Here is a 19,308-nt window from a genome sequence, read left to right as displayed (position 1 = left end):
GATAAATGTACTATCCTTCGTATGGCTGTCCACTCATTTGATATCGCAACCGATGTTTCGCCTTTGGGGCGGAGCTGCGACCTTTTTTTCTAGCAAACTAAAATCGGCCCCACCGGTCGCCTGCTGTGTTCGTACATACTCATATAATTGATGTGTTTATGCATTCCACCTTTCGTAAGATGTGCTCAAAGACAAGCAGCAGTTTATGAGAATGTACAGTTGAGAGCAAAAGCCTAGAGACTGCGCCATCAGCAAAAAGCAATGAATTTCTACTAGCAGAGCTGTACAGCGTGTTGTCTTAATGTATGATGCTGATCAAACAAGCGCACTAGGTAGTGCCAATTGATTTCAACCTGTACGCAGGCTACGGAGGAAAAACGATTACCGGCACCTCTGCTCCCCAGACGTTTGTTTTCGAGTTTACATTACAGGATGCTGACGCAACGATTTGACGAGGAAGAAAGCGCTGTATGGTTTCAGTCCAGAGAAGAATCGTGATGACACGTGTAATCACCGAGAAGCACGACCCACACGTAGTTCTATTTATGAATATCCCCGCTTCACAGAGGTGCACACCTAGTCTGAAATATTGGCCAAGAGTGGGCACACACCCAGTAACGCAGAGAGAATGGCTAAATATCAAGGAAACTTGAGCAAGTACGAGAATCTATTGAACACAAAGTGCTATTACATGAAGACGTTGGTGTGCTTTTACACATCTATGCATGAATTTTATGTGTGTATGTATGACTAAGTTTTACATTATATTGGTAGGATTTATGAAGGAGCATTTTATTACGTATAACCGACGGCGCTTCCAGGCACTACTTTGTCGCTCTGGATAGAGGGAATAAATAAGCCCGTTTTCGCGTACTTGCATATATATATATATATATATATATATATATATATATATATATATATATATATATATCGGCTGACTTAATACATAAAGATATTCTAGCTGTAACAGCGACATCCTGCACAATACTTTTCCAGCGCTTCCAGCGCTTAGGAGAGGAAGGAGAAAGCGAAACGACACGGTCTTTTCTGTCCTGTTGCTTCGTACTCGCCGAGACGCCGACCGACCGACCCACCAGAAGTAACCGCCGCAAGATTGCTGGTAGACGCGGAACAAGTTCCTCTTTAACTACGTCTCTATCGTCAAGTCAAGCGTGTGCCGAAGGCAGCTGCGAGCAGCCAAAGCCGACGAGCCTAGCTGACTGGCTCCGCGAGCTGCCTAGCCGTCTGCCCGCCCCGGATTCGGCAGCGCGTGAGCGAGCTCACTGAGCCGCGCCGAAATCCCCGCGAGGCGCCGTAGGCGCGGGACCCCTGCCGCACGCCAGATGGCGACACCGGCCTTTTCCGCGTCAGCCTCCCGAGCGCGCTCGGAAGGTCTCGCGCTTCCAGAAACCCACATGTAGCTGTTGGTTCGCCTTCTTTAAACTGGAGGTGCGGGCACGCGCATGCGCAGAGGAGCTTGCTCCCCCTGGCCGCGACGTCCCGAGTCGAAAGGGGAAAACCCCGGCCGCGTTGGTCGATCCGCGTCAAACATCGGGGCGCGTCTCCGCCTGGGCCGTCAGTTTGTTCCCTGGCGCGGTCCCGGCGCGCTTCTCTCGGCGTCTGCTGATGCGACATAGCTTGCGCTTTCTCTTGCGCCCGTGCGCTTCAACTTTTGTGCCTCTCTGTCGCTTGCCATTTATTCTTTTTTGCGTCGTTGCAAATAACCTGATCGTTATTTCCGCCGTTGGCTTGAACCTCCTTATGGGGTGCTTTGGGTTCGGAAACGAGCGAAGCAACAGGCAGGCGCTGTGGAAGCGCCGACTATAGTTTAGCTGTGCGGTACGTAAAAAAAAAGTATTGGTCGTCCGACTCTCCAATATTTTCATGCGACAGTTCACTCCTATAACAGGCAATTTTGCGAGGCAGCCATGTGAACAGCAGCGCAGCAGCGAACACTTGGAATCTTTATTGCATTATCTGGCTTATCGTGCCTTGCTGTTAGTTTTGAGTTGCCGACTTCACTGAATTGCGAGGGAATAAGTGTAAAAAAATACTTTTTTTACCCCAGCGCAATTATGGGAGAAAAAGATACAAACTTTCTATAAGTTAAAGCAGACACATTTAGAGCGGGAGGCAGTCTAAGTAACGTTGGTCCTAGTCTGCGAGAGATGTAAGGATCAACGACTTGTTGAGTGGTGGATGCCAGCGCTGCGAAATGGTCGATGCGCGAGGACCAATGTGTTTCGTCAACACAACCAGACCAACGAGTCACCATTTGAAGGATTACGAAGACTGCGTGAACGTGCCAACGGTGCTCTTCTCGATTGAAAAGGTGAGCGGGCTGTGCTAGAATAACAGTGCTTGATGTACGTTTTATCATTGATCCTACTTCTACGTTGTTGAAAGAAGACACATACGCATACATATACGTGTTTTTGACATCCGGAATTGCATTCAACCTGGCTTAGTCTAAAAAAATAATGAGGCAGGTAAATTTAGATTAACAATTGTGTTGTGTGCGCTTTAGTATTTGCCAAGAAAGTGCAACACAGAAAAAAAAAATTTTCCCAACGGACAAGTGACTATGAAAAGCGCATCCTATGTGTTCCATCTAGGTGGTTTTCATTACTGGGATGAGAATATCCTGCTCTTTACTTAGCCCTGCTAAATTTTGGTTGCGTGAGGACCCGGTTTACCCTCGACACACATAACTACACCTTCAATGGTTTACGCGTATTTTACTGCTAGCGGTGTGTTTGATGAAAGGGTTTCAAAGCGGCTTTCTTTATCTTGTTTTTCGAGCATCACAACAATTTTAGTAAGAACTACGCTTCTAGAGTACATGTACCGGTTGCTTATATTTCACTGAGGTTTGGGATGTGCGCTGAGTTGAATATGGGGATATTGGATAAATTATAGGGACGCACGTAGGAAACGACGATGCCTAACAACACCAAAACATAAAAGGCGGGGTAGTGCGGACGCAGAATTGGACGCAGAAAAGCAACTTGTACACCCATCCACAAAATATTACGGACCATGAAATTTGAGAAAAAGCTGAATATCTCCGCAACCTCACAACGCAGCCTGGTACTTGCATTTCATGCCTCGACTACAATATGCTAACAACATTGTCGTATACAGTTTTACTAGCTACTGCTACAAGCCGCCTTGGAATTAAACGTTTTCTGAGATCTCGTGGTCCGTAAACTTTTGTGGCCAGGTGTACATAACGTGTCTGCACCTCGTGGGGGAGTACATCAAGCTTACGCGATGATTAAATTAAATAAGAATGGAGTTGCTTTAATAATTTTGAAGCTGCTACGAGATTTCGCAATTTCCATGAGTTGCATATTCAGATAAGCTTCCTCGAATTATTGAATTATTGTGTAGATGCTTACTTTAGGCAGACAAATAATTTGTGTAATTAAGGTGCAACATTTTTTTTTAGTTTTCCATCTCACGAAATCTGAATCGCCTGCTTTGAGGAAAATCGGAAAAAATTGTTCAGCTTTTGGGGCCAGTAGTGAAATAATTGGTGCAGAGCTCTGCAGAGCAGTACCGAAACTACAGAGTGGTATTTTAGTCCTCTGAAAAACGTTCCTTTCGATACGAAAACGTCGTCAGAAATTAGTCGACAACGAAGCACGAAGATAGAGGCAAGCTCATTTGTGCGCAAAGCAATTAAGCTCTTGATCGTATAATCCCAACATGGGGTAAACCTTCTTATTTGACCCGCCGGGTAAAAATAATCATTATACGATGGCGGGTGCGGTCGCTGCGACGCCTACTTTCCCGAGATATGACGTTATCTAACCTATAAATGCCGAGGAGCCCGCGAGAGGTCGCGCATGCGTCGGATTAGAGGAATAATCCTTTTTCATCAGCTTATCTCATATTACCAACGCTGGACCCCGGGTACCACTTCCACGAAAACCCGCTTGATGGAGAATCCTGATTATAAAGCTTCTTTCCTTGGCTTCCATCTTTTCGTTTGCTGCTATGAACGATCCGTCTTTTGAGAAAATTGATAGCACTTTTTTGCTTTGTTTTGCTTTGTGATGCTGAAGTTGGGCGCTAAGCTTGACTTAGTGAAAAGCGTTGGAGACCGTCGCAGTGCAAAAGCTTTTGTTTACTGATTAGTTTATTCTCTCCAAGGCTGCAAGTTTCCCCAGTCCATCCTAATTGGGGTTGAGCGTCTTCAGACAAAAAGAACAACAAAAAAACAAAAAAAGAACAAGAAAAACTAAGCTACGCTAAGACGTTCGAGAACTTTCCAGTGCCTTTCTTTAATTTTTGTTCGGCAGAGAAGAAAAGTCAGCGAGCCATGTTTGACATAGCGCACTCGTTAGGAGACACGTGATCTAAATCAATATAATCCTTATTTCGCAGATTGTGTTTAGTTTCAGCAGGCAGCTGCGCATTTGGCGCTGAAATGACGCCCGTTTCTCGTATTTATGAGAAGGTGCCTTTGCGATAATAAAAACGTAATAAATGTGCTTGCAGTTTTTATGAATCGTTTTCAATGATTTAAAATAATCCGGAGAGTTTAGAGCACGCACTTTCGTAAGGGACATATCTCTGAATAAATCGCAACTTCCGCGCCCCCGTCAAGACAATCTTCACGCCTCCATCAGTGCAAATACGTAACGTATTATTCAAGCTAGCACTTAGCGATAAGTAAGTAGCGCAATCGTCATAAAAGAATCAGTAAGCGCTTACACATTTGAAAAACATAAACCGACTAGCATTTTTAAGATATACGTAAGCTAACAGATAATAAGAGCAGCAAACATTTCTGATAGTAGACACTCGTGAAAGAAGTTTCGGTTCGAATTCCAACGCCTTCTGTAAGTAACTGCTGTAGCCGATGGCCTGGTTGGCTTCTGTAATGACGATGGGAAGCACCTTGGTTTGTTAGCAATCAGCTGACATCCATCCTGAGGAAGAATTTTGGGGCCATAATTTTTTCTCATTTTGTTGATGACTTAAGCGCACACAATGAATAAAGCCACAAATCAATGAAACCTGTGGACACAACCAGAGAAAATTATTACAAGGCAACATGCCCAATTTTCTTTTGCCCTTCACTAATTTTATTCTGAATACCACCACTGTATTTTTCTTAAATTACACAGTTTTGGTAGGAAGAACATTTGAAGGCTGTAGAATGTATAGAGTGGACGCTAGAACTGGAAAAGGCAATGCAACACTGTGTACTTCTTATGGCAGTCGCCCCCGACATCTCTTTAAGATATCCAGAATACTACATTGCTATATGGACCAAATTGAACTTTGAGAACTCATGTTCGAGGTAGATATTTGATTGCTCTTATTTTATAGCCCGTGTCACACTATATTAAAAAATTGTCTACGCATATTTTTAAAAACACATGACTCTCGCATTGCCACAATGTGATAGTGAAGAAAATAATCTATTAGTGAGAAATATATTTCCGAAATTTATGCCGCAGTTCAGGCTAGCGAGAAAATCGCTCTCATACAAGGAACATTAAATCAGTGTAGGTGCCATAGAATAGTTGCACACACCACCAATACGGTGGCTAAGCCATCGTGAGCATGAAATGTGGGCCGTACATTTGTTGGACCTCCACAATTCTGACTTCGAACGGCCATATCAAATCTAGTGTGTTATCGCATATTCGTTAGGCGATAGAAGGATTATTATTTATTACTTTTGTCACTGCAGTGACTCAGCTAACTCACTTTAGGAACAGAAACAATTGCGCTTGCAGTACTTCGCAATAAAGTAAATTAATGTGTTATCGTAAGTCGATTCACAGCGAAGATAACACGTAACATAAGTGTGAAGAAAAAGGTATTGTTTTAAAAAGAAGGCTCAATGTGCCTTTTATTGGAGTCATGCCAGATATAAACGTAAACAGCATGTGCTTTAGAAGATCCTTTCCGACGGTTCAAACACTGGTAAGAAGCACTGTCTCTTAGTATGAGACACCGAGAGTCAGATCGCATTATCTAGTTACAAGCTGTCGCAACTGAGATCTCGGACAACAAAGAGGAAACTTCTCTTCGGTTCGTGTTCCACATTTGTACAGCGACTCCTCAGTCCTTTCGCAAGACGCTGGTCTTTTTATAACGTTTGCTTTACGTGACTGAGGAGCGAATGCGTCCTGCGACTTTGCTGGCTCTGATAAAATGAAAGGCCGACAGACCATTAGTGGAACACCGGCCAACGCAAGGACATCATTTCTTTTTAAGACGAAAGCCTTTCTAGGCTCACGGTGAAGGTTGTGTCAGCAGACCTGACCGCCAGAGTGTCCGCCGAAGCGTAATCACGCCATATGAAGACAGATTAAACACAGATTAAAGAATGAAAAATGATTGATAGAGACAGTTAGTGGATGATAAAGTTAAATAGAGATCGGCAAAGGCTAATATTAATTAGTAATGACAAATAATGACTTGTAATGGCCACGAACACTACGAAATGACCAATATGTCTAATGACAGCTTGTAATGAGCACAACTGATTACAAACGACTAAAGATGCTTAGTAATGACCAGTAATGACCAATAATGACTACAAAATGACCAATATGTCTAAAGGCGAATTGTAACGATTACAACTGATTAGAAATGACTAAAATTGCCTAGTAATCACCAGTAGTTACTAATGAATAAAATGGGTTGTAATGACTACTAATGACTACGAAATTACCAATATGTCTGACGACGAATTGTAACGACTATAATTGAATAAAAATGACTAAAATTGCTTAGTAGTGAGCAGGAATGACTCAAAGAAACAAGACAAAGAGAAGAGGGAAACAGAAAGAGGCGATTGATAAGAGGAGAAATAGTAGGCTTTCGCCGTTCACCTCTTAAGAGAGATATTAGGAGACGCTGTAACATTTTTTTTAATCTTTCTTGTGCGCAACCGTAAGAAAATGGGCTAAAATAGCAGTATCGTAACCATAGAATTATTGGGACTTTAAAGGCACTTCGCGGCATTGGGGTACCTTGCCTATTAATGCGTTGTTTCTGTCTATCTAAAGCCGCGAGAAATCTAAGAAACATCCGCACTGAGTAAAATATTCTGATGCTATCGCAAGAAGAGATATTTATTTGAGAAATAAAGATTTAGGAATGTGATGCAGTGTATATTAAACGCCATTGATACCATTACGTTTTTGCACGGGCTATGCCATAAGTACGAAACGAAACGCGGGAACAATATCACAGAACCAGTAGGATTTGTATGTCAAGTATTGCAATCTGTTTCTATACCATTTTATTTTTTAGTCCTCCGTGATTGTTCAAACCTTTTCGGGACCACGCCCACTCTGGCTGGCTGTTAGTCACGAAAAGAAAACAAGAAAAACTAAGCATCTAAAGATTAAATGTGCACATTTATCATGCTTGTATGAACCGAACCAAAGAAAAAGATGGTCACTTTTCGATTTTACGCCTTGTAACAAATAGCCTTCCGCAATTTGTTGAAATATTTTCCGGCCGTGCCTTGTTCACCTGTCTGTCAAGCGAAGTCACAAAACCTCAGGAACTCACCACGTCAAAGGGACATGTATGCACTAATGACGAAATAATTCGCAGAAAAATGCAGAACTTTATGGAATAACTGGAAACTGCCTTGTTTCGAAAGCGATAGAAGATGACTGCCCACTGATTCCTGCGATGCTGTGTACGCAGATCATCCGACGAGAAGGGATTTTCTTGCGAAGACTAAAATGTTTCTGTTGCAGTAGAAAGCTGCCGGGACCAATCGGCACGTATACTATGCGTCTCTACCAGATCTTCACTGAGCGTCCGTATTTGCGAAGTGTTTAACGCCCCTTTGCATGGCACCATGGTTGCTGACGAGCCACCCCAACCTAAGGAAAGGAAGACAGATCAATCGGAGACGCCAGCACTACTCTATTCACGCTGTGCTAGCTCAAGCCCACCGCCCCTCCAACCCCGCCCCCCCCCCCCTCTCTCTCTCGTGAATGTTCCTTGCCTCTAGAGATGTTCGCTTTATTCGATTATATTCTCTTTGATAGCAAACAAATGTTACCTCCTATATACCACGAGCGCATTTGATTGGGCTGTTGACACAGCCTTAGAGTTAATGACCTTTGATTAGGTCGATATCTACGCTAACTTGACGTCGGTACACTGGAATAAAGTAAGCATGGAATATGTGCACGTTGCTGTACCTCAGGTCCGGCACACGACGTATGGTGAGCGCTTGAGTGGAGCATATTCAGCTCTTTTAACGAAAGGTAGTATGTTGAGATAGGCATTTGCTTATTACTTTCAGTTGAGTTCAGTCAAATAAATCGACACGCAATATGGAACGCAATTTGGAACGCCTGTAAGGTAGCGCTGCCAAGAACTCTAGTTTCTATTCACATAAAAGATGTGCGCATTTCGCACTTGTGGTGCAAGGCTGGATCACAGCGGAGCTAGATCGGGCTTCCGAGCAATCAGTGGGCAGCGTTCGTTGCCTCTGGCCCGCAACTCGGAGTCCTCGGCTCGGCGATGGCGTTTGTCGGCAGCGGCCTCGGCGCGATGCGCAGGGTCGCCTCTCCTTCGTCAAAGGGTGGGGGGGGGGGGGCCAGGTGTAGTACCTTTGAGCCGCACGCCGAGCTTCGTTGCAGGCGGCTTCTGCCTCGGGAGTGTTGCCCTTCTTCGGTCTCCCCATGGTAGCTGCGCGCGCGTGCTCACTAGACGAGAGAAGCCTGTTTCACATGATGCGATTTTCGTCGCACCGGAAGTGCGATTTCCGTCGTTTGCGATGAAAATCGCAGTCGCAGTGCCGACCCCCCGATTTTCGGCTGCGACCAACCGGTTGGTCGCACAGTCGCACCGTCACACCGATGGCTGCGATTTTCCGTCGAAATTGCGCGGAGAGCTGTAAACGGAGCTATTTCGCCGGTTTGTTTTGGAAAATGGCGTCTGGCGCGACAAGTGCGATGCGCGGAGACGTGGATTGTCGAATTCGGTACGTACGCGAAGGGAGAATAAAAAAAATTGTACCACATATTCGATTCTCCCATTTATGTACATTTGTCGACACGGTACGCAGCAAATAAAGTGCATTTTCGCGTTTGCTTCGTACGCCTTTGTGAGTTGTCAGTGCTAGGAGGTGTTCGATCCCCAGCAGACGACGAGGTCGTCACAATTTTCTTTTGTTGAGTAGCATGCAAAAATCGCGCTTACGGAGCAGCTTGAATTATTTCAACCTCGGCAAGGGCAAATGACAAGACAGCAAAGTACCCGAAGTTTCAACGTTGCGCTGAACGCAGTACCGTTCAGTTGCATTTTCTTGTCGGTTTTCAAGCATGAATTTCCCGATGCATCTTGAAAGCTCATCTTGCCTCCTATTAAATTTGACAGAGCAAAAGTGTAAGCTGTCGTAATGAATTTGCTACGATAGCATTAAATCCGTGGCTTGAATAAAATATTACATGCGCGTTAAGTTGCACCTCTTCTCCGGAGAATTTTTTTTCCTTGCACAGAAACCAATAAACATTGACTATGTTGCGGACTTTGTATCCTTACTGCATCTGTATGAACACTTGCTCTGCAACGTAATTAACTGTACAGCTAGTAGATTAAGTAAATTGCTTGCTATGTGGCACAGTGACAACGTACCCTCCTGCAAAATCATGTAGAACTCGTGCAACAATGCGAAAACCAGGCAAACGGCCTGTTCTTGTGCGGATAAAACAGTATAAAACGACACGCTGAAGAAAAGTAAATCAAAACTGTGCAGTGAAGTCAGCCAGTAGAAGCAGTTCTTGCACGTTCACAGCTGATAAAGTGTGCAGAAACATTCATGCCTTACATGTTTGGACGAGAAGCGTGTCTTTTATAATGCTGTGTTACAACGTACAGGTTTCTACAAAAGTGACGGTAACTGCTCGAAACATTTGATGCGTCGGCTTTTGCGCCTTTAGAAATGTTTAGAGAGGGCTCCCATATATATATTCGCAGCGCAAGCACGGCGATGAATGAACCAGGCTAGCGCTAAGGTTGAATTTCACAACACAATTTTCATTCCACGTCCAGTAATCACACAGATCATTTGAGGCTTCGTTCAGGGGCACACGCGGGCTTTCGGGTTGGTGCTTCTTGTTGCTTTTGGCGCAAGAATATGGCTAGGAGCAGGCACCACATAAGCGCAATTACGGGCAATATACACGCATCATTTCTCCAGGAGCTGACGCCGAGCACGGGTAGCGCGAGGATCTTGTTGGGCTGACACGAGAACTTCGTGGCAGCCGAATTCCGAATACTGCATAAGCGGTGAGGGTAGCTATATGAACTTGTCGATAGGTCATCTTGCAGATTGTTGTAGCGCAGGCAGAACGAAACGGTCATAGAAGGTAGATAAGACAACACACAGCGCTGAACCACCTCCGAACAGCTGTTTACGTGCGCGATGTCGCACTGAACCAACACCACCTAGATAGCACAAGGCCTGTGCACTCCTATCCATGACGTCATGCTACCTGGCCCGACTGCCATAGAATCTAATGGGGATGCTCCCGAGTCGGCAACAGTGACTCTGACGTCGCCGCTTTCGTCACGCCAGCCTTGGCAATGGAAATTTCGGGCCAAGTAGCATGACGTCATGGAGCGTAGTGAACAGGCCTTGTGCTATCTAGGTGGTGTTGACTGAACTACAGAAACCGCCGTCGCGCATTCCAAGACAAATCTTAACTAACGTTTTTAAATTAGTAAACGTACATATTATTTGCTTCTTATCAAGAGAAGTCAATAATATTATAGTGTCAACGTTTTATTCACTACAATAAAAGAATTATGCAGCGTGTGCCACGAAACCTGGCAGTCAGCAACCCTGGGCGTCGCACCAGTCGCACTGTTGAAATCGCAATCATGTGAAATGAGCCCTCTAAAAATCGCATTGCGACGCGTGCGACAGCACCGATTTTCGTCGTTGCAGTCGCAGCATGTGAAACAGCCTAGAGGCGACATGTCTGTCGGGCCGCCGGCTGCTCAGAGCTTTCCAGCGTATCAGTGACGTCACGGCTAAGCGAACGCTTGCTCCTCCTCGGCAGGGGAGAGGCAAGGCGAAGCGCTCGCATGGCGCGGCGAGACTGCGCCGTATACGATGCATGTGATGCGAGGAGGTTGCCTGGCTCGGTGACGCAGCGCTGGGCCGAGTTTTCTGTCGGCACGAGACGAACTTACGAAAAGCTTAACAGTCCCGCTGTAAAAACAGATTACGCTTGAAATGATTGTCCGTAAAAAAATTTCAGCCAATCATGTTGCTGGACATATCATTAACGTAGGTGGCTGGCCAAATGTCAAACGCGCTTACGAAAAAGAAGCTTTGCCAATTCAGCCCGGCTAGAGAATGAAGATCTTATGGGAATCAAGAACGTCGCTTAACCCGCGAAAAACTTCAGCGCCGAGGGTTGACATACCGAGGCAAGAGCAACGCAAAAGCTTCTTAGAAGACAGCGGTAAATATTGGCCCTTGCGAGAGGGGTGAGTTCGCACAGCTCACCTCTCTAATTTTAACAATCAATACACGTGCGCGCAAAAGAAAAGAATGCTACAGACGCACTGAACTTCATTCACTTCCATAACAGACGCCTTAATCTTATGCAAAGTTCACGACAGTACAATAAATGACCGAAGCGAACTATCACCATTATTTTTAAAGTGAAAGCCTTAAGTCCCTCGTTGCAATGGGCCATACCCAAAAATTACCGCCCCTTCCTGTCCATGACGGTGGTCGAACAGCGAAGCTTTGTTAGTTACACCAAGTGTTAAACCATGCAATTCAAACTTCGCAAGCAGCCTACGTTATAAATCTCTTGTTCCGCCATTCTTTCACCTCATTTTCGTTTTTGCATGCTTCGCGTGGTGAGCATGCTTTAGGAGTGCCTTTTTTTGTGGTTCTCCCAATGTTTCTTCTTTTTTTTTTTGCGCACGAGGCAAGCCCTACGAAGACGAGCCTGTTCATGACCCACCTATCGCTCACGCTCGCAGTAGGCAGCTTCTCGCTCAGGAGTATGCACTTCTCGTGGTATTCCCATAGTTGTAGCTGGGATGGAATGTGCAGAACTAGTAATCCAAAGCTGCGTGTATTGGGCGCAAAGCCCACCACTGGAGATTCGGGCGCTGCAATCGTTTTGACGACTGGTTGGATTGTTTGACGATTGACGTCTTTGTGTTTCCTAATGAGGTAACATACACGTTTGGCTGCGAAGGAGAGAACGACGTTATGCCCGCAGTCTGCCGTTGTCGCTTGCGTTGGATGTCTCCAGTTTGCTTGGTGGCGTGGTTAGCAGCATCCGCCCGGCATTGGCACTTGCAATTCTTCAAAATTGAACTGCTTTAAAATTAAACCTGTCCGTCACGTAAGACAATGAATACCTCATGTTCCGCTAAACGTAGCCTCCCGATTACGACGACAGAAGAAGAGTGAAATTCTACGCTGGAATGACGAGCGGCAACGGAGCCAGCTGTGGAACAAGACTACAACTCTCCGGCCATTGCTGATGATGATAGCTTTAGCGAAATCCGACAACGACGGCACGGGGTGCCCATAAACAGCTTCGCTGTAAAAAAACGCCGCGCCAAGCCGAGTGGTATAAAAATGTCATCATCAGCAATCGTTCGTATCCCCGTAACACGGCCGCTGAGTAAAAGAAAAAAAGGTTCGGCCGTTTCGTAAAAAAAAGGTTCGTAGTTGCATTCTCGGCCGCTTGGCTGGGCCGAACGGCGCCAGCACTCGGGGACGGGACGCGTCGGTTTCCAGGGGCGACGGCGTTCGAAGCGCGTTCCTCACGCATTTTCTATGCCGATCCGAGACAACAGTCCCAGACTGGCAGCGCCGCGGCGGATGACAGCGTTTTCGATGCACGCGCAGGCCGCACTTTTTTCTTTTATCCAGCGGCCGTGCCCGTAAGCATGCAAAGGTGCAATAGCTAATGCCCCCTTATAGCAGAGGCAACAAGCGCTGGACAAAGTCAAGCGAACAGTGCTTATATTCATTAAAATCACCCGTACAACACACATAACAGCGTACTGCTCAGTCCTGTGCTGAGAGGACGTAACGTAAAGTCTAAGAGAAATATCGTCGGCCAGATCTCGTCCCACTACATGACTGACTGAAGCCGCAGCTAAGCATCGAAAACGAGCCGAAGAATCCAAACTGAAGGAGCAGCAAGGTGACGACGCTAGACGGCAGCGTAGAAAAGAAGCCAAAGCTTGCCGACAACGGCTTACCACCCGTTTACTTCACAACGCGACTCGCTATGTCTTGCAAGAAGTATGACACCTCCAATCATATAAATTAATGCATTACGAAGTGTGCCCAGCTGGGTTTCGCCTTCACGTGTTACAGGAATATAACATGCTGTGGAACTTGATTGCATTGCATTCCGCTTATAGCCCGCGAAAAGCATTGTATGTGTCTAAAAACAGCCAATGCATGTAGGAAAGTTACCACACACAGGATGAATGTCTCGTGGCGTCCGCAAGATAACATTAACGCACAAGGAAGGGACGATTTCTGGAATCAATGCAGCTATTTGTTTTCGAAAGAAAAGATTATTTACTGTCTTCTATATTCGTACACCCATGAAGCGAAGATCCTTAGATCGATTCGAATTTTTTTCTTCTTTGATGTATAAAAGCGCCGCAGGCCTGGTCGGGACACGCAGCACAGTCACAGGGTAAGCTTGAGGAGCGGCTGCACAGGAGGTCCATTTTCGGCAGCAAATACTAGAGGCTCTTCGCGGTGAAGCCTCTTCGCGTATTTTTCACAATAAGGATTCTAGCGGTCCGCCCGGTGTCGATGGCGGGGTGCGGCTTGTGCCGCTTGTGCACAGTGGCCTACTGAGCCCGACGTTGCCTGATTGCATCCTCGCGCGTAGCTCTACCATTCGCTTCTTGCGAATCGTAGAGGAGGTGCCATAAGGGGCACCGAAGAGTAAAAGCAGGTATCCGGACTGCGCGGCGCACATTTCGCATCCCTTGACCCGTGGCACGACAGAATAATGATGATGATTTATTGTCATTCCCTTTGAAGTGGGGTGGTGAAAAATGGTCACTTAGCCTACTTGAGTTAACCAGGTCCAGCTACATGCAGCCTGCAACTGCTACATGCAACTGCTGCATGTCCGAACAACTGGTCGAATACAACGTAACTGCAGTGCAATGTTTACAGGTGTCGACGCTACGCAGCCCGTATATCATATCGCGTGACAAATGGCACGATAAGATTCTAATGATTGTGGCGATGGTGACGATTTATTGGCATGTCCTTTGAAACGGGACGGTCACAAACAGTAAGCTAGCCTGCTTGATTTAATCAGGCATGCATTTAATCAGGTATGTTTAGCATCATGGCAAATTTTATGCATTTCTTTAACCGTCTTTTTCTTGCTCAAACCTTTTCTATCTACCTTGTACCGCTACCTATGCAACTGCTATATGGCGTGCCACCTGGTGGAATAATATGCAACTGCAATGTAAAGTATGCACGTATTGACGATGGTGCTGCGCGCATGTCATATTCGATGTTTTCTGGGGCGCTACAACGCGTTTATAGGGCACATTTCCGCTGCAAGTTAACAAGCGTTAAGGTGAAGACGAATTTGATGATGTTGATAGAGAAATATGCAACACAGACGATGAAGAATCCATCGCTACGCTAGCTAAAGGCAAAACTCCTGCGCCCGATGGCTTGAGGGCGGTATTTTATGAGAGCTTTCGCTCTATATTGGCTCCCTTTCTTAATGTGCAGAAAGAAGCTTACCGGATTGGATACCTACCCGCCACGCTCTATCAAGGGCACACAGTACTTATCCCAAAAAGCAGTGATGCAACTAAATTGCAGAATGTTCCATATCCCTTTACGACGTGCATTATAATATATTTGCGAAGATATTAGCCAGTCGCCTTCAAGACGTAATTCAGTCACTGTTGGGAGGCCATCAAACATGTGGCATTATAGGAAGATCAATCCAGACGAGTATCCACGTTGCGCGGTCTGTGCTAGGGTGTGTAGATGAAAGTGTAGATCAGGTCGCAATCGTTCTGGTTGATTTGACAAAATCATTTGATAAAATTAATCACTACTTGCTTCGTGTGTTGGAACACATAAGTGTTCATTAGGTCTCGTCTCGTTAAAGGCATCGCTATCTGTTGTGCCAATGGCACAACGATGCTAGTTAACGGTTGTCTATCCGAAGCTATCTGCCTGAAGGCATCGCGAAAGCAAGGTCGTCCATTGTCCCCTCTATTATTCATTTCGTACTTGGAACCGTTTCTCGCACGAATTCTGAAAGATCATGCTTTTCAGGTGTTCAAATCGTTATCCAATGAGATCCGCGTACTTCCCTATACAGATGACGTAGCCTTCTATTGTGCTGGCAAAAAAAAAGTATAGATAACGCCCTTGCGATAACGCAACAGTTCTTCTCGGGCTCTGGTGCAGCAGTAAACTTTGAGAAGAGTTCAGGGTTTTGGTTCAGTCTATGGGGCACAATGCCAGCCCACTTCGGCGGTATTGAGTGGAGGTACTTAGGTGTACCTCGCTCTCGAAATCGCAATAGTAATCCGCACTTGTCAGCGGAAGTTGCAGAAGTGCAGCGTAAAATTGACAACTGGCAGGGACGGCATTTCTCAATATTTAGCCGAGCTGAAGCTTGGAATGTGTTCCTAGCAGCTCGACTTATACATGCCTGCAGATATTACAGTGCCTGCGGCATAGGTTGCAAGCTTTCCATCGCGTGTTTGCTACCTAGGTATGGAGCTCACTATTGAGAGCATGCGATGTGATAACCTTTTTTTACCTCTTGAGAGCAGTGGTCTTGGCCTAGTTTGAGCTTTTGTTTAGACTTGGCTCCCGGTTATTCTCCTTTCGTGATGTAAGCAGTCAATTTCTAAGAAAGATGTTACAACTTTGACTAATCAATTAGTTTCCAGAAGTAGTTATGTCGTCTTCTGTCAGAGATGGACCAGAGGGCTTCTTCAAGGAGGCTGTCAAAGGCTTTCACTTTCTCAAGGCTCGCGTTATTATGGATATCACTGCCTCCCGCCAAGAAATTTCTGCTGCACTCACAGACACTTTGTTTCCTGTTCCCAATCATCGTGCCCCTTATTCGGAATGTCACTACCTAGATGTACTTAAGCTTGTCCGTCGAACGATGATGCCTCCAGGTATCAAAACATTTTTCTTTTATTTGCATTTGCCAATGGCACAACGTTGCACATACTTGATATTTATATACCTGCGCATCCTGAGGCGTCAAATGTAATGAAGGCAAGATTAAAGGCATTTTTTCAAGGTCATTTTCCCGCGCATACCCGGGCGTCAAAGATATGGCACCTATCTATCATGGTGTGCAAACCTTTCTCATTTATTGCACCCCTAACAAACATATTTAATTAGACAATCTTTTATTACTTTAGTGCTTTGAAATAAAATAGTTGCGAGTGCAGCGAGTGTCGTCTTTTCTTGTGTGTCTTCACTGTGTCCGTGTCAGTGCGCTGCTTAACCAGCAAGGTATGATGATAATTCACCAACTAGCCCAACTTTCCACATTACTGGTCAACAAAGTGCCGCTTGTGTCCACATGCTCAAAGGATTGATCATTCTTTTGCAGATTGTAGGCTGCTGTGTTCTTCTGTGACATTCTCCAAAGAACAGTTAGAAGGAATTTAGGTGTCGCACCATACACAAATTGTTTCCTACCTTTCAAAGATCCCTGTGACCCACCATATAGCATGTTCATGCTACTTGGCCTACATAGGCTTCGGCGCAGTAGAATGTGTGAGAGGCACGCTGAACCACCGCGAAACACTCGGTCGTTCTTTCAGGAAACTGTCGCCTTCGTTCTTACTCTGTACGCTGCACAGGAAACAGCGCCGGGCTGGAAGTCATTATTGGATTCTTGCACGTGCTTCCCTGAGTTTTGAATGTGTTTTCAATCACCTTAAATTTCTGTAGCGTTTTTTTTTATTTGCCTAATGTTCTGCTCCTATGTAATGAAGAAAAAAAAAAATTACCGACGATTACGTTACTTCCTAATGCGAAATTTGAGCGCAGCAAATAAGCTGTTTCACCTTTTCGATAGATTGAGGCAAAGAAATCGAGCAACACATGTATGCGCTATCACAGAATTTTTTTTTATTTTTCACACGTATTCCTTTAACAAAGACTCCACTAACAGTTCTTGACAGTCATGAAGGAAGCTTTGTGGTCGGAGAAATAGACTGATATATGTTCGACTTGGTACACCAATGCTTGATTCTCAAAGACGAGATCTATACAAGTGCCTCGCGAGGTTGTCACAGCCGTGGGACGCGTTACGAGCGAGAGGAACGGGATGTTCTCCCGCATAAGTGTTAGGAAATTGCTGTTTGTCTTTATGTCAAGCCGCCACCGATCTGGCTCTCTGATTGCCACCGCACAGGGCGAACGGCAGCGGCAATTTCGGCTCGGGCGGTGCACATATACAGATCCGCCGCCACCGATCTGGCTCTCTGATTGCCACCGCACAGGGGTTGCATTGGAGGAGGAGCGAAGAAAGGAATTAAGTTCGAGCCGGCGCTTTGACAACCGGAGACTCGCAGGAAGAGGGGGGAGGGGGGCAGCGTGTACATCATCATCATCATCAGCCTGGTTACGCCCACTGCAGGGCAAAGGCCTCTCCCATACTTCTCCAACAACCCCGGTCACGTACTAATTGCGGCCATGCCGCCCCTGCAAACTTCTTAATCTCATCCACCCACCTAACTTTCTGCCGCCCCCTGCTACGCTTCCCTTCCCTTGGGATCCAGTCCGTAACCCTTAATGAACATCGGTTATCTTCCCTCCTCATTACATGTCCTGCCCATGCCCATTTCTTTTTCTTGATTTCAACTAAGATGTCATTAACTCGCGTTTGTTCCCTCACCCAATCTGCTCTTTTCTTATCCCTTAACGTTACACCTATCATTCTTCTTTCCATAGCTCGTTGCGTCGTCCTCAATTTGAGTAGAACCCTTTTCGTAAGCCTCCAGGTTTCTGCCCCGTACGTGAGTACTGGTAAGACACAGCTATTATACACTTTTCTCTTGAGGGATAATGGCAACCTGCTGTTCATGATCTGCGAATGCCTGCCAAACGCACCCCAGCCCATTCTTATTCTTCTGATTATTTCACTCTCATGATCTGGATCAGCAGTCACTACCTGTCCTAAGTAGATGTATTCTCTTACCACTTCCAGTGCCTCGCTACCTATCGTAAACTGCTGTTCCCTTCCGAGACTGTTAAACATTACTTTAGTTTTCTGCAGATTAATTTTTAGACCCACTCTTCTGCTTTGCCTCTCCAGGTCAGTGAGCATGCATTGCAATTGGTCCCCTGAGTTACTAAGCAAGGCAATATCATCAGCGAATCGCAAGTTACTAAGGTATTCTCCATTAATTTTTATCCCCAATTCTTCCCAATCCAGGTCTCTGAATACCTCCTGTAAACACGCTGTGAATAGCATTGGAGAGATCGTATCTCCCTGCCTGACGCCTTTCTTTATTGGGATTTTGTTGCTTTCTTTATGGAGGACTACGGTGGCTGTGGAGCCGCTATAGATATTTTTCAGTATTTTTACATACGGCTCGTCTACACCCTGTTTCCTTAATGCCTCCATGACTGCTGAGGTTTCGACAGAATCAAACGCTTTCTTATAATCAATGAAAGCTATATATAAGGGTTCGTTATATTCCGCACATTTCTCTATCACCTGATTGATAGTGTGAATATGATCTATTGTTGAGTAGCCTTTACGGAATCCTGCCTGGTCCTTTGCTTGACAGAAGTCTAAGGTGTTCCTGATTCTATTTGCGATTACCTTAGTAAATATTTTGTAGGCAACGGACAGTAAGCTGATCGGTCTATAATTTTTCAAGTCTTTGGCGTCCCCTTTCTTATGGATTAGGATTATGTTAGCGTTCTTCCAAGATTCCGGTACGCTCGACGTCATGAGGCATTGCGTATACAGGGTGGCCAGTTTCTCTAGAACAATCTGCCCACCATCCTTCAACAAATCTGCTGTTACCTGATCCTCCCCAGCTGCCTTCCCCCTTTGCATTTCTCCCAAGGCTTTCTTTACTTCTTCCGGCGTTACCTTTGGGACTTCGAATTCCTCTACACTATTTTCTCTTCCATTATCGTCGTGGGTGCCACTGGTACTGTATAAATCTCTATAGAACTCCTCAGCCACTTGAACTATCTCATCCATATTAGTAATGATATCGCCGGCTTTGTCTCTTAACGCATACATCTGATTCTTGCCA

General features: G+C 45.5%; 1 protein-coding gene across 1 annotated transcript in view; it reads left to right on the top strand.

Annotated features, from left to right (window-relative positions):
* The first annotated feature begins 1,559 nt into the window (after window positions 1-1,559).
* LOC126526323 (allatostatin-A receptor-like) overlaps window positions 1,560-19,308 on the top strand; it is a 62,099-nt gene continuing 44,350 nt past the window's right edge. Inside the window, exon 1 of the mRNA XM_055068143.2 lies at window positions 1,560-2,335. The gene's annotated coding sequence lies outside the window, so the exon portion shown is untranslated. The remainder of the gene's footprint in view (window positions 2,336-19,308) is intronic.

This window comes from Dermacentor andersoni, chromosome 8, assembly GCF_023375885.2.
Source record: "Dermacentor andersoni chromosome 8, qqDerAnde1_hic_scaffold, whole genome shotgun sequence".
Classification (NCBI taxonomy): domain Eukaryota; kingdom Metazoa; phylum Arthropoda; class Arachnida; order Ixodida; family Ixodidae; genus Dermacentor; species Dermacentor andersoni.
The sequence above is the reverse complement of the archived record's forward strand: the minus strand, read 5'-3'. Positions and strand labels throughout refer to the sequence as shown.